The following is a 15,927-nucleotide window of genomic DNA, read 5'->3' as shown; positions in this document are numbered from 1 at the left end:
TGTCTGCAATGCCACCCCGGGCCCCCTCCCTGGCAGACCAGCGTTCAGCCAGGGGCTGCCCTGGGAAACAGTGGGGAGGTCCTACAGGGGCTCAGATGGCCTGGACCTTCTAACTCACTTTCCTGAAGAGATGCTGTCCCCTTAGGCTCCAGAGGCTGAGCAGCAGCCCATTAGAGTCAGTCCCAAGGAACCCCTACGACATGACCCATGTCGACCCTTTGTGCCTTGCTTGGAATAATACCTCACTGATGACAGGTAAGAAAAAGGCCAGGAACCACTGCTCTGGTGTCCCCTGCGAAAGCCTAGAGAAGATTCACTCCTAAACCCCCAGGGTGGAAGCGGACGAGGGACAGGCTTCCGGGAGGCCTTGCCTCACGCAGCTTCCTGGCTGGGCTGTTTTGCAGGGGCAGGTAGATGTTCACGCACAGCTTCACGGAGCAGGAAGGATGTGAAACGAGGCTGGAGAGAAGAGCAGGAATTAAGGTAAGGACCAGAAAGGCAGGGACACTCTGGGAAAAGGAAGAGATACCTATAGGGTAGGGGATGTTGGTCTTCACTCTTATTCCCAGGCCTTTGATTTAAAAGCATTTTAAGGAGGGAAATGACTCCTGTGCTCAGATCTCCCTCTTTAGGGCCCGAGGGGAGAGCACGGCGGAACCTCTGCAGCTAACACCAGCGTGTCTGCCTCGGAACCCTGGCTCTCCAACTGTCTCTGTTCCCGGAAACTCCATCTGCAGAGAAGCTGCAGGCAGGAGCCCAGAGCCCCCTTCCCAAAGGCATGTGCAGCCACACATCACAGCACAGGTTCCATGCAGAGAGAGCCCTGCCTTGCCACCTACCAGCAGCTTGACCTTGGGCAAGTCACACCATGTGGATAAGCCTCCCTCATTCAATCAAAAGGCAGAGAGTGTTCTAAGGATTAAGTTAAATGATACCTTGCATTTTAAAACCCAAGGCCACCAACCTAATAAGCACCCAATAAATTTTAGAGGTTTATTTACAGGACTTGATCTTGGTTTCAAATATACCCCAGGAAGATGGGATCTTGCTTCTTATCACAGCATCACTAGGGTATTCCCCACTGTCCCATGGAGGCTGACACTGTCCTTTTGTCACAGATTTGGGAACCACTGGGAAAATTCGTCCTGGGAAAAACCGTCCTGGACTTCCACCTTGTCCTCTGCAGAAGAAAGTAGGGTTCAACTCCCTGCCTCTCACTTGGGTGACTTGTCTTGAATGAAATGGTTAGTTTTAACTCATTAATTTAATACTTCACACTTAAGTGTTAGTTCTCCTGAAATCAACATGTGAATATACACACCAGGATATAAAGTAGGTAAGTCCCTTGTGTGAGTGTGTGAGTGTGTGTGTGGAGTGTGTGCATTTGGAACCAAAACTCAAGAGATCATCACTCTCTTCATTCTGTTGTTGGTCTGAGACAGCAGACCTATGGTGGTTTTGTTCCTGCTCCAAGCATTAAACCTACTTAGGACACAAAGGCACTGGATAGTTTTTCGAATGAATGAATGAATGACAACACCTTCTTGGGGGCCTTTGCCTTTGCTTCCAGGGAAAAGATGGAAGAAAAGGACATCATGTTCCCACCGGGATTCCAGCAAACAGAATGGTGTTCATGTACATGGACATGGATGCAAGGCCAGTCCCCATGCCTGTGTATGTAAGTACATACATGTATGCATGTGTGTGGCCTATGTACATGTAAGTGTGAGCATGTGTGATGTGTGCACATATGGGGGGACCATGTGCTAATATGGACTGGAGCGAGAATGCTTGTTTAGTGAAGACTTAGACCCCACCCCCACCCCAGACTCCTCCATGAACTCAGCCGACCCTTTAAAATGCATCTTCAGAAACATAAGAAATCAATGCGCCGATACTTATTGATCCCCAGGTGAATAACTCCAAAGACCAGCCAAGGCAACAAAGGAGCAAAGAGACCTCTCCAGCAGCTCTGCAAATGATTGGCACACACAGCTTTGGGTGTGGGCTGCATTTCTAAAATATTCAACAAAATATAGAGTAATAATGGTAGCTGGCTAGTCCTTGAATAGCTGGTCCCTGGGCTCCTTCATTAATCATTTTTTCTTCCAATGCAGGAAAGAGACTTTTATGAGTCAGGAAGAATTATTCCAATCCCACCGATGAGAAAACTGAGGACTAGAGATAAAAATGCCTAGCTCACAAACGGCTTGTAAGTGGCAAAGGCGGGTGTCGAACTCAGTCCTGTCTGACTGGTCCTGAGTGCTCTATTATGGTGAGACTCTGCCTAAGAACAAAACACAACAAAGCAAACATGCTTCAAGCTCTTCCTCATTTACAAACTCGATGTTTCCAGCTCAATGAAACAAGTATCTCAATTGTGGAATGAAAGAAGGACTATCCCTAAAAATTGAATTATGCAAAAAATTCACGTGTAGATATTGATATATTGAGCAACACACGTGTACTATGTGACCCTTACAAAAAAAATTTTATTAGAAAATAAAATGCACACAAAGAACCCTTCTTTAGACTCTCCATTTTTGGGAGCAATGACACAGTAAGTAGAAAATTGGGTAAAGTTTCCCTGTACCAATCTAAAGACTAACCATTGATTATTGATGATTGAGATTAATAAAAGGAGGGTTGCCTTACCCCACCAGTCCAGCAAAAGTCTGACTTGCCTGCCTCCAAGACAGAGATCAGGGAGCACAAATATCTGCACACTTAAGTACAAATTATCATATTGGCATTTCGCATTGGATTCTGCTAAGCCCTCCAGTTCCTCCAGAAGTAAGCACTCTGTCCCCAGTCTCCCCAGGCCACCTGGCCCCTTCACAATGACCTCCACAGGAAGCCAACCTCCACCAGACAGGAGTCAAAGAGACAGATTCCAACTCAAAAGTCTATTCTGAGGAAGGAAGCAGCTGGAAACCACTCATTCTTTAGATCAATGAACAAATTATTTTATTGAAGGTGGTATTTGGAGATCACACACAAAAATTACCGTGATTTTTATCTGAGTAATATTATCATGCAAAAGGAGAAAAAGTTTTCTTAACAATAGACCCCTGTTGTCCCCAAGATCCACACATGGGCCTGGTATTTTCCACCAGGCAGTGTCTGAAAAAAAAAAAAAAAAAAAAAAAAAAAACCCACCTCACACAAGGATCTAGTTCTTGTCAACCTTTTGAGACAGGAGGGAAAATGTGAGGATCAAGTTGCTGGTATCAGTGAGATAAAAGGGCAGGATGTCAAAACGCAACCAGTTCCTCCGAGAGGGTTTTGAAGATACTCTGTACCCTAATATCTGGAATATATTACTTGACCTCACCAGACAGTCATCGCTAGAGAATAAACATGCCAACAGGCACGGCATGCACATCCCCCTCCAAAAGACAGGCCAGATCACCATCCGTTACATCACAGGGCACTGTCATGGGAAATGCCAAGTAGATGACCAGGCCCCGGCCGAGCCCATCATTTGTCACATACTCAGAAGACCACTGTGTCTTCCTTGGGGTGACAGTAGTTATTAAAGGAGAAAATTGCTATCTTACAGGCTTCATCAATACATTTTTAGATGATGCAAATATCCGTGGCAGCTTCTCTGTACTATTTCTTTGGCCTCCAAAATATGCTAGATGGGAATTTTAAATGGAACTAAAATGGCAATGCACGCCCCCTCCAGCCCCCCACCGCCGCCCTCAAACTTTAACAAAAGCTTTTTCAAAATACTTTGAGAATGAGGGACTATGCAAAGAGTGAGAGAGCAGATAAGGAGGAAATGGGGGCAGGGACTGTAACAAAACAAAACAAAACATTAAAAAACACACAGAAAATATTAAGTTGTCAAGTCAATGATCTCAGAAAAAAAAAAAAAATCGCAGACGGAGCGTCTGGCTTTTTGCTTAAGAAATGGTGCATGCAACTCCAGGCAGGAGCTTCAGACCACTCTTGAGCTCCAAGTCGTGAGTGCCCGGCAGGACTCGGGGAGAGTGAGTGGCTTTGCCGAGGCCAGCACAGAGGCGGCCCTCCTGGATCAGAGGAGGATTCGGCTGCGCAGATTAAATCCTTTCATGTCGGCATGTGGCCGCTTTTCTCCCTCCCCACATTCCCACACTAGCACTTTTCCACCTTTTGAACTCTTCTTACGCTACCAGGGAGGGACCGCCACCCACCAGCGCTGACCCTCTTTCGGGTGGAAGCGTTAGTGAATAAAGTTTCTCAGATGCTAAGAAATCCTGCACTGAGTTTAATTAGCAGATCCGGCCATGTTCCATCAGCGAGTCGCTCTCTGCTCCGTGCAGATTTAAGACTGCCGGAACAGCCACTTGGCACCGACAGATTACAAACCCCCAAACTGGGAGCCCAGGCCGAGGAAGCAAAATAATTATAAAGCACTTTAGCTGTAATTTCAATAAGACTTCCTACCCCCTTTGGTAGGTTCATATAAATGACGACCTTTCCTTCATAATTTGGAAGGCTTTGCCTGATTGGACTGTAATAGATTTTTAGGGAGAATTAACATTTTAGAAAAAAGAACCCAAAGGATTCCTTGTGTTACTTTTTCTCCTAATCAATAAGGGTTAACTGTCCCTAGGTATTTTGAGAGACAAAATGAAACATCGAACTGTCCAAAGAGATTACCTTTTATATATAACATCTATGTGATCTGTGATCTGTTGACTATCTCTAGAGTGAGTATTTAAACTCATGCAGGGTTTCCAAATATTTTCTCCCTCCTGCAAACAAATTTACAACAATGCATATGTTCTGGAAGCGACGAGTTCCAGTTTACATTTTTAACTTTAAAGGTGAGTTAGTATCATTTGGAAGGATGATTTCTGTTCCCAGTTTGTAGCATCATACAGGAAGGTAGGGGTGCAAACGAGGTGAGGGTCATGAGCCTCCCAGGCCCACGCAGCTGGCTTCAAATCCCTGCCAGGCCCTGCCACTGCCGTGTGGCTACAACAAGTTGTCACACCAGTCAGTTTGCCCACTGAGAAGCTGCACTAAGGGATGCCCTTCTCTGGCTTGTTAAATGGCCTAAACAAGAGAATACTCCCAAACTGAAGAATTCGGCACCTGGCAAGGGGCGAGCATCCACCAGTGGCCACCACAGGTGTTGATCTTGTGGCCACCTCTGCACATCTACAAAAAAGTACCCTAGACCCTCCCCCACACACAGGTGCCTGGACACGAGGGGCAGACATGTCCACTGAATTAACACAAACCTCTGAGGCCCTTACCATCTAGCACTTCCATGAACCGAAATCCCACTCATATCTATGGGAATTACATGGGCGCCTCAGAAATGCACGTGAGAACATCATTATAATTAAGGCTGAATGGGCAATTCTGTGATTAATCTCAATTTTTAGGGAATTTATGAGTTGGCTTTTACAACCCAAATAGAACTATGCATATGTGTGTGTGTGTGTGAGTGTGTAATTTAGTAAGGAAGTGACAAAAAGGCTAAAAAAGTAAATGGGAAGGGGGCTGATGGTCCCAACCGATGGAAAGGCTGAGGTATGGTATGAAGCAAGGTAGAGCTGGCAGAGCAGCATCCAGAGCCAGCAGGGAGAGGGAGGGGCAGGAACACATTCCCCAGAGACAAGCCCACCTCGGTAATCAAAGACCCAACTAAACACGACTCAGGTAATCAAAGCCGTAATGCCTTGATAGAAAACTTTCAGGTTAATGTCAGCTCAAGCCTACGGTGATCATTTTTCCTGTGTCAAAACGGCACTTAATTTTCTCATTGTAAAGCCACAGACTGAGAATAGGCAGGTAGAGGAGGGGGAGACCTTATAAACTGGTTTTCCTTCCTGCATCTCTTAATGCCGTGGAAGCATCTGCATTAGCTTCCTGCCCCCACCCACCTGGAGGCTCCAGCACGCCTCAGAGGGCTTGCTTGGGTCCCCAGGATCTTCTCTGCCTGCTCAGTGCTAGTCCCAGGGGTAGGAAAGCAGCTGAACATGGGCCAGCAGCAGTAGAGGGGTTGAGTATGCAGGAGGGGTGGAGGCTCATCTTGCACTTTCCACCTACCCCACTCATTGCCTCAGTTTCCCTCCCTAAATTCAGGACAAATATGGTACCTGTCCTCATAGGAAGTTGTAAAGCACTCAGTGCCCTCCCTTCCATGACTATCTGCATCCTGAGAACTGTCACTTTGGTTTACATGTCACCATCAGGGGCCCAAAGACACAGTTCCCAACCCAGGGCCATTTTTAGGATCTAATCAACATTTTAAAAATCCGAGGAGCTGGAGGGGTATTTCAGTGACAGAGCTTGCCTAGTGTGAAGCTCTGGGATCCATCCCCAGTTCTGTCAAAAAAAAGAAAGAAAGAGAGAGAGAGAGAGAGAGAGAGAGAGAGAGAGGAAGGAAGGAAGGAAGGAAGGAAGGAAGGAAGGAAGGAAGGAAGGAAGGAAGGAAGGAAGGAAGGAAGGAAGGAAGGAAGGAAGGAAAGAGAGAGAGAGAGAGAGAGAGAGTAAGAAAGAAAGAAAGAAGAAGAAAAATCAGAGTCCTTTGCTCCAGACAAATACCTCCCACCCATTTGTTCCCCCACTGTGGAAGTTCTCCTTCCTCACAGAACCTTTAGGTCTGCCCCCATTTGGTGCTGGGCTCAACCTCCTGGTTTTATAAGTAGCACTGGGACATGTGTGCCACCCTACTAGCCTGCAAACTCCCTGAGGGGGTTACTGAAGCTGATATATCTTCCCCCCTTTACATGGGTCTGGCTCATGAAAAGTATGGGAAACGAGCCTAATTGCCTCTCTCCCAAGAGATACATGGAAATGTCTTCAGACATTTTTGATTGTCATAACTGGGGAGGGGGTGCTGCTGGCATGTGGTAGAGGTCAGTGGCGCTGCCAAACATCCTACAATGTGCAGGGCAGATCCCCACAAGAGGGAAATGTCTGGAATAGCCTGGTCTGTAGCAAAGACACCCAGGTTATTAGGGCAAGTTCTACCCAAGGCTTCACCCTAATCTGAATCTTGCCTCTTAGGGAAAATGGATACACATCATTTCCAGAGTCATCTACAGCGGGTCCAGAGTGTGTGAAAAGTCAAGTACTTGCTACTCTTTGTAGTTATTGAAATATAAAATAAACACCAAAGATTACAATAACTTTTAAAAGTGAAAGGTGGTGGGAATGCTCAAGCAGACATTGGAGACAGCTGAAACCAGCCCTATGCCTGCACAATGCAACCCCAGGGCAGGCAATTCACACAAGCCTTCGGATGGCGTGCACTGGCTAAAGAAGGACCCACCCCCACCCAGGTACTGCTGGGGCCCTAGGCGGGTGGCATGCTGTACAGCCCACCTTCCTGCAGTGACTTCCATCCATATCTGCCTTCATGTAGAAACACACAATAAATGGGATCTAAAGAAAGATGGCATATATTGCCCAGGGTCCACACCCTAAGAACATATGTTTCCTTGCACTTTCTGATTGCTTCCACTTATTTCCACACCCATCCCTCCACCTCACAGGACCACTTGCAAACTCACTAATATCTCCTGGATAGTATAATAGTGGGTGAAAGGAAATCATCACAGAGCAGGTGCTTCTAGTGGACAGCACCTTCCCCCAGCACATGCATGCTCATACACACACACACACACACACACACACACACACACACACCCTGTCATCACAACTGTGACCAGCGGGGCCACTTCCTGGCTTAAATCATTCTGACTCCCCACATTATCCCTTTACTCCTCTTAAGACACTCAGTGCTACCAAGGAGGACATCACAGTAGACCAGAGTTGAAAGACCTTTGGCAAAAGGCCTCCCTCCCAACATCTCCCCACTGGGAACACACAAAATACACAGGTGAGCCAGATGTGGTGGCACATGCCTGTAATCTCAGTTACTCAGGAGGCTGAGACCGAAGGATCACAAGTTTGAGGCCAGTCTCAGCAATTTAGTAAGACCCTCAGCAACTCAGTGAAACTTAGTCTCACATACAAAAGATAAAAGAGGCTGGGGATGTAACCCAGTGTAAAATGCCCCTGGGTTCAATCCCCAGTACCAAAACCAACCAACCAACCAAAAATAAATAAATAAATAAATAACCCACACAGGTGAGTCCAGATAGCCAGCTTGGCAGAGCCCTCCACTCCCCACCTCCCTGAGGATCTGCTCCTTTCCTCCAGTCCCTCCGCAGCATCAGCCATAGCCATAGCCAGACAAGGCAGGCCATGCCTGTGTGCAGAACAGGTGTGTGATCACAGAAGAAGCCCTTTGACTCACAAGCTCCTACTAGCAGAGGCATCTCCAGGGTGACTGAACCTGTACCTTGCCTTCAGAAGCCAAAATACAGCCTTCACAGCCCGAGAGATGTGGACAGGGGGTGGTGGTGCTTTATCTTCAGCATGGACAAAAGTTGACCTACAGAAAACTCACTTCTGTTTGTAAATTTGCATCAAGTCTCATTTTAAATAATGTTGAGAACAAAATGCAAGCCGATATTTCAGCTTACTTAAAAGGCTTATTAAAAACACTAAATCCAAAGACGTTAAAAAGCTATAATTGTCCTCATTCAAACTAGAAAAATAAATCTATTTGCTTTCTTCTTTTATGATATTCTCCTTTAAAAAAATAAGTTCATCTATATTCTCATGAGCATCATTGCTATCTTTTCCCCCTCCATTCAAGGCACTTTAAAAACACCTGTGCCATTCATAGCCAACTTTTGAGCAAAAGGCAACCACATTTGGGGAAGACTGCTTAACTGATTTCCTGACGCCAGATATAAGTTTGTCTTGCTCAAAAAGTAAGATGCAATTCACAGTTTACTTGAATGGGCTTGTGGATTTTATAGGTCTGAGCTGAGGACAATTTCTTTGGTTACCTAAGGCAGGGCAGACAACCTTATTAGCTCAGCAGGCAAAGATTCCACATCTCAGCAGGGCCTTCAATACCCGATGGGCAATTGTGATTAGTAGGGCTGCACCTCCTGGCCACCTCCCTGTCCTCTCCCATAATGGGGACTATTGGCCTCTGGCTTGGACCAATGCAGCATGACTGCTCTAAGTCTTCCGTGAAGACAGCCCCGGCCAGCAGTTAAGTTGCTGAGTTGTGAGGATCTCAAGCCTGCTCAGAACTTAAGCACTCCAGGCATAGAACAAGATGGGTTTTCAGAGCACTGGTCCAAGAGAATGCAAATTTATTGAAAGCGTTTTCTCCAGGTTTTTCATAATTACCATTTATGTCTCCAGGAACTGTTTCCCCGAACCCAGTTTAGGGTGAAAGCATTTTAAAGACTTTCTCTGCAGATGACATATGAGGTACTAACCTTTTTTCATATGCCCAGATGTTAAGTTCATTTTCATCACATTTATGCAAATTTCATTTGAACAGTAAATCAAAAGAAATCTTAAATCATTGTACACTATTTAAAAATCAACACTAAATCCGGTTTACTTGCAGTCATATTAACATAAAGTCACAGTTAATGGACTGAAGGTAGGAGGCAAATGTCACAATTCCTTCTTCCATGCAATGGCTGCAGAGAGACCCGGGTCCTGGCTATCCCTCAGACACAAATGCCTGGTGACAACTGGATTCCACTTTTACTAGATTAAGGATGTTCTGGAAACCAAAGCGTTCTAAAAGTTCTCCAAACTTTGCAAAAACAGAGATCCCTCAGTCCAGGGGCCTGTCATCCACATCAGTGTCTAGACGAGGCAGAGAAAGTCCAAAGGCAGGGCCTGGGTGGTGATACTTCTGGCAGCTGGCTCCCTCCTCCTGGGGGGAAAAGTTAATTCCTAGGGCTCGCTGGTCCTGCATTTGTCAGGGAGCTGGACGTCAGTGCTATCATTACCAAGCAAATCAGCCAGGCGGTTAATGGTGGAATCAGGAGACATTTGCACTCAGCTATCAGAATGACATCATAACTAAAGCAGCCTGAAGCCCTAGGCTCTCTCTGAGCAGAGGCCAGAGGGCTGCTGGGGGCGCCCCCCTGCGACTCCCTTAGCTGAAAGCTGAGTCCCTGGGCCCTTCCAGGCAGGGTGGTGGGCCCAGCCCCCAGCAAGTTCCCAAGCTAGCCCAGCAAACAGGAACTGGGGTTACAATCTTCCCCCATAGCAATCGACTTTCATGTTCTGCACACTATAAATAATAATAATATATTATGTATTTTTAATAATTCGAGAGACTGTAAAGCCACTTTCCTCATCAGGCAAAAGCTGGCATTTTATGAATGCAGCTACATCTTTGCTGTAGAATTTATGGCGTTTCCAAGAGAATTGTCAATCTATCGGTGACCCTGTCTTCAGAAAAGAAGCTCTGCACTCTCTCCTTCAAGCAATAGAAATAGATGTCGCTAGGGGAAGGGGGGTCAAGCTAAGGGAAAGCCCTTTCTGCTCTTGTTTTGGTTGCTTTTCTTCCTTTTAAAGCACAGTCGAACATTGACACAAACGCGCGCGCGCGTACAAACACACACACGCACACACGCACACACACACGGAGACACAAACCTTAGAATAATGGGGAAGGCATTTGGCGATAAGCTGCATCCGCGGCGCGGCGCGACGAGCAGCCAGCCCCGCTCGCTCGCAGTTCAGCCCTCAACCGCGGCGGCTGGGACTGACTACCCGCCCCTTACTGGAGATGCCCAACTCCACAGCGTTCAAAAAGATCGTCTCTCCAATCTCGCTACAGGTACACGCGTGACCCAAACACCTCACCTGGCCCGAAAAGTCGGGAGACAGGGGGGAAAAAGTTCTGCGAGCAGCCAGTCGGGCAGCTCGGGAGCCCACAGATGCAGTCCTCCCGCCGGCTAGCCGCTCTCACCAGAGGCCGGCCAGGCAGCGCGCCGCTCCCGGCACCTCGCTCGCCGGCTTTGCGCGCTAACCTCGGGGCGCACTGAGGCCACCGCAGGGCACTTACTTGGCACTTGCTTTTGAGTGTGCAGGTCGTCGCGGTTTTCACTTGGGTTTTCAAACAAGTTTCAGGGAGGAAGAAGGAGGCAAAAAAAAAAAAAAAAATCCAATTATGCAAATGGACTCCGGACTGGGAGGCGCGCGTTGGATCTGACGCTGCTACTGTACGAGTTCTCGGAGCAGCCCCGGGCCGGGCAGATTTATGGGGGCGCGTCACGGCTACGCCAGGTCCCGCCGCCGGAGCATCTCGAAGTTAATTAAAGCGGTAATGTCCACTTTCCCGGCGACCCTCCGTGCGTGGGTTTACTATTTCACTATCAAACCCGACCCCAGCGGGGTCGGGGGCCCGCTACCCCACGCCTCTCCTCCTTCCCTGTTCTTGCTTCCCCCTCTTTTTTTCTCTTTCCCTCCCTTCCTTTTTCCTCTCTTTCGTCTTTTTAAGTCGCCTGCCTTCCACTCAGTGAACAATGAACAAAGATGTGAGTGATGGGAAAAGATCGCCCCCCCTCCCAACCTCAGCAGTGAGCAAAGCCGGTCTTAAAGTAAAAATCCAGTTGCTAATAACAAACTGGGGAGGGGAGAGAAAAAGCAGTGCGTTCCCAGTCTAACCTCCCCCTTCACACACATATACACGCACGCACACACACACACGCGCGCACGCACACCCCACCCCAAGTTCACCTAAGCCCTGACTGGGGACGGGGGCGCCAAGGCCCGGGAGCGCGGAACTACCCAACTCGCCGGGGACACAGAGGACACCAGAGGAGAGGGGCGGCGCTCACTCCGACCAAGAACGCTTCCCGCGCCCCTCCCCGTCTGCTCCCCCCCTCAACCCCCTCCCAGGATCTACACCGACCAGCCGGGCCCGGCGGCCCGCTTGGGCTGCCCGGCGGCCGGATGCGCTCAGCAAACGCGGCCCCTGTCGGATTTCTGCTAAACTGCACAGCGGCGACGGCGGCAGCGGCTGCCGGGAGAAGGCGCAGGAGCAACCGCAGGCCGGCCCCGCGCGCGCACTCACCCCGCCCGGCACGCTCGCCCCTAGCCCAAGCCCCGCCGGCCGGCCGCCCGCTCCCACCCGCGCGCACGCCAGTGGCCCCAGACGCACCGGGCGCCCAAGCCCCGCAGGCCAGCACAGCGCGCAGTCGCCGTATTTTCCGCTAAAGTGAAAACTAAGGCGGCTGACAAATCACGTCTCCTGCAAGGCACCCGTTAGACATAACAATATCCAGCAAACAAAACCCGGCCACCGCTGCAACTGGCACGCGGGGTTGGGACCCCGCCCTGCTCCTCCGTGGCCCCCAGCCTCTTACGACCGCCCCCGCAAACCCCAACCCTCCACGCTCCCATCAATCCAGTTCTCTACCTAACTCGGGGATTGTGTGTGTGTTCGCCAAAAGGCTACAGTAAGAACGACTCACAATACAAAGTGGAAAAGGGAAGTGGGGGGAATTTAACTTTCCACCTGTCCCCAAAGAAAGCCCTGCAGGAGTTTCCTGAGAAGATTTAAGGGGGAGGGGGACACAATGCGCTCTCGTGCTCTCTCATCCTCTTTTCTCTCTCTCTCCCTCTCTCCCCCAAACCCCTTTTCTCGCCCCCCCAACTTCTCCGCGCCTGCGTTTCCACCTTCCCTCACTTCTCATACGTCCATCTATACGGAGATATCTATATTTTAAATTATCTGCAAAACTGCAACAGATGGGCGCGTCGAGATCTGGACACTTTCCTACTCATCAAAGAAAAGCCCCCCCTTATTTTTATTTTATTTTATTTTTGCCTAAAATACATCCCGAGTCCCGCCTACGACTGTTTTCCTTAATTCATTTTCAAAAAAATAATGTCTTGAAGCAAACAGAAAGGCTTATAAGCAACGATTATTCTCGCCCCAGTCATACGTTTGGGCCGGGGGTGCGTTCCCCTAAATTGCACTGTTCCCAGACGCCCCCCCCAACCCCTCCCTCTCCCCCGCCTTCCAGAGCCCCCCACGCCCACACTTCCTCACTCTGATTGGCCTCATTTCTACAGCCCAGGACTGGTCGGCTCAGTTCCCTCCATAACCTGTTACTTATTTATTTATTTATTTTGTCTCTGGCCCCCGCCTGCCCCCAGGGCCGCGGCGATCTGGGGCAGGTGCTACCGGCGCCGCCTGCTCTTGCAGGCGCCATGGCCTTTCCTGGGGTCGCGGGTTCGGACCCTGGCACCTCGGCCCGGGCCTCGGCCTCGCCGGGCTCCCGGGGCACTGGAGGCCGGTGAAAACACAAAATGGCAGGTCTCAGAGGCCCTCGGCTCCGGCAAGTTTGATACACTGTAAGCATCAGCTAACTTTGATTAAAAAAAAAAAAAAAAAGATTACAAATTACCCTCTCTCTCCTAGGCGAAGGGGTCAGAATCTCACAGCGAAAGGCGGCGAAAAAAAGGGGGGAGCAAGGGGAGCCCCAGTTCCAGGCAGAGGAGAAAATGGGGAAAGTCACTTGAGCAGAAGTTTCCGCGTCCCCAGACTCCCCCTCCCCTTACGAGTTCCCCCCACCCCCTAACCCTTTTGAAAGTTTCCGGGGGGCCTTTGAGCCGCTTGCCGGCCGCGCGCGGGCTGGGGGCGCGGGCCGGGGCCCAAGCTGAACCTGGGGTCCCTCTCGCGCGCCGGGCGCGAGACCCTGAGACTCCTTTTCAAAGTAACGGTCCCGGGACCGCGGGCGGGGGAGGCGGCAGCCCGGGCGCTGGTCCCGCTCGCCGCCGAAGTTCTCTAGCGCCATTCGATGCCCGGCCGCCGCCGCTTTCTCGGTTTTCCTCCTCTTTTTACCCCCGCTGACAGCTTCTCTTGCCAACGTCACAGCCACGGATATTTAATTAGACCGTATTTTTTAATCGCGATGGGGCGAGAAGGAACCGGGCGGCAGGCCTCGCCGAGATGGGGAGGGGGAGGGGATGGGGGGCCACGCCAAGAGTCCAAACTCACTTTGCCACCTACCGGACGCCAGGGCGGTCCCCCCCACCCGCCGCGCCCCCGGGTGCCCCCCCACCGCGCCGCGCCCCGCGATCCACCCCCCCACCTTTGTTTTCCTTACCTTAAACATTGAAACGCGGGCATCGGGAGCAAACTCGGGCACGTAAACGGAGCGTTGTAAAAGATTGTGTTCAATGAATAATGAAACATGTCCACATGATTGACTTGATCATTTTCCGGGGCTGAGGGGGGACGGGCGCCCAGCTCGCGCGCCTCGCTCGCCCACTCGGCAGAGCCCTGCGAACTGTTCCCAGCCCAGCCGGGGCAGGGCAGGCTCGATTTTCATCAGCCTCTTTTCAGAATCGCCCCGTTCATTGATACTCATCACCCAGCCCCAGCAGACATCCCCATCCCCGGCTCGGCCTCCCCCTATCTGGTAGGTGAAATGCATTGTACCATTAAAAACGCTCTCCATTGTCGCCCTGGCATAATTCACAGCAACTAGATAGGTCTTGCGGCATTTAGCTTTGATGAGCCAGAGACTGAACCCTTGATATAATAATCTACAAAGAATGGTGTGTGATCGTCCATTTTTTCTCTCTGTCTAGCAACTAAGAAACCATTTAACACAGCGCAGCTTGCTTCTGACCTTGAGCTCATGTAAACACACTTATTAAAATCTATCTATTCTCCAAGAGCTACATTCTGATTGTCAGACTCGTTACTGAGACATATATCAGCCCCTTCGCTTGTCACTACTTTGCATTCCTGCCTTTGACTAAAGAATTTTTTATCCAGCCGAGAGGGAGAGAAAGATTGCCACGGAGGGAGAGGAGAGAGAGACGGAAAAGGGGAGAGGAAAAAGCGTAATTCTTACCTGCTTCTGAAACTATTTAAAGTCTGTTTCTTTTCTGGGGGAAAAAAAAAAAAAAAAAAAAAAAAAACTCCCGGGTGAATCTCGGTGGACAGCGGGACGCGGAGAATCAGTCACAGCCCGGGCGTTTAAGGGAGTCATCAGCGATCAAATGACGTTGATCCGCGCTGTAACCTTGTGGCGTATTTAATGTAAATAAGGCAGTTATGTTGCCAATCGCCGCGATACAAACACGGAGAGGTCCTCAGCCTCGCCTCCCGCGCCTGCCATTAGAGGCGACTTTATTTACAGACACTATTTAGGAGATCATGATAATTCTAAAACAATACTAGTGCCAAATGATTATGAAAATATGATTTTAATTAATCACGTAGTAGGCAAGGAAATTAGCATACGGTAATTAAACTTCGAGAAAAACGTCACGCAGGTTCTCTGCCTTATGGGTCCAGAATAATCATCACGCGGTGGGCTCCAGGACTTAATTATCAAACAAAATAACTTTTTAAAGGCAACTTTGCAAGGCTGGTCCTCAAGGCGAACGTTTTGGTAAATAATATAAGCGGAGGTAACAAGGTGGAGATTTGAATGGTGCGTGAGCTTGGATTTCTGTGAAGCAAGGAAGGGGGGGAAAGAAGGGGAAAAAAGCTGAATAATGCAATTATGGATTCTCTGTCCTAGAGTTGACAAAAGCTGGTGCCTCAAAAGCCTCTTTGTTATGGGATTATATAATGATCCTGGTGTCATTATGGGTAAAAAAAAAAAAAAAAAAAAAAAAAGATTCAGTAATAATAATAAAAGAAGTATCCAGATACACCAATGAGCAGCTTGTTTTAAAGAAAATCTTGCATGTGACATTAGGCATGTTAATAGCAGAAAGACAAAATCCTAAAGAGTTGACAAATATAGAAGGAGATAGGAGGGAGGGGGGAGGCCTGTGTTGTGCAGGATTAAAAAGCGATGGAGACAGATTGATTATTCAAAATGCTCAGCCACAGGAACACTGAAATCACGGATTCAGGTAAGACTTGTTCCAGCCTCTATGAACTGAGTTTCCCCCAACATGACTGGCGGAGTTTTAACCAGGGCACCACAATACATCAAAAGCTAAGATGGAGAGTAAGCATTCACAGCCTCCCCATCACCACCTGCTCCAGGGGAAGGAGCTACTTAGTTGCAAAACCAATCCAAGAGTGGGCCAAGGCACGGGAAAGTT

General features: G+C 49.1%; 1 protein-coding gene across 10 annotated transcripts in view; it reads right to left on the bottom strand.

Annotated features, from left to right (window-relative positions):
- ZNF536 (zinc finger protein 536) overlaps positions 1–15,260 on the bottom strand; it is a 431,821-nt gene extending 416,561 nt beyond the window's left edge. For 2 of the 10 annotated variants that reach the window (XM_079117611.1, XM_079117617.1), the window contains exon 1: positions 13,962–14,189. The gene's annotated coding sequence lies outside the window, so the exon portion shown is untranslated. Of the gene's footprint in view, positions 1–10,497; positions 10,652–10,707; positions 10,880–10,909; positions 11,605–13,961; positions 14,190–14,717 lie in introns of those variants that run through there. The other 8 variants (XM_079117608.1, XM_079117618.1, XM_079117609.1 and 5 more) reach the window with 6 other exon arrangements.
- Positions 15,261–15,927: the final 667 nt, after the last annotated feature.

Source organism: Sciurus vulgaris, assembly GCF_902686455.1.
Source record: "Sciurus vulgaris genome assembly, chromosome: 17".
Taxonomy (NCBI): domain Eukaryota; kingdom Metazoa; phylum Chordata; class Mammalia; order Rodentia; family Sciuridae; genus Sciurus; species Sciurus vulgaris.
This window is presented reverse-complemented; position numbering and strand designations above follow the sequence as displayed.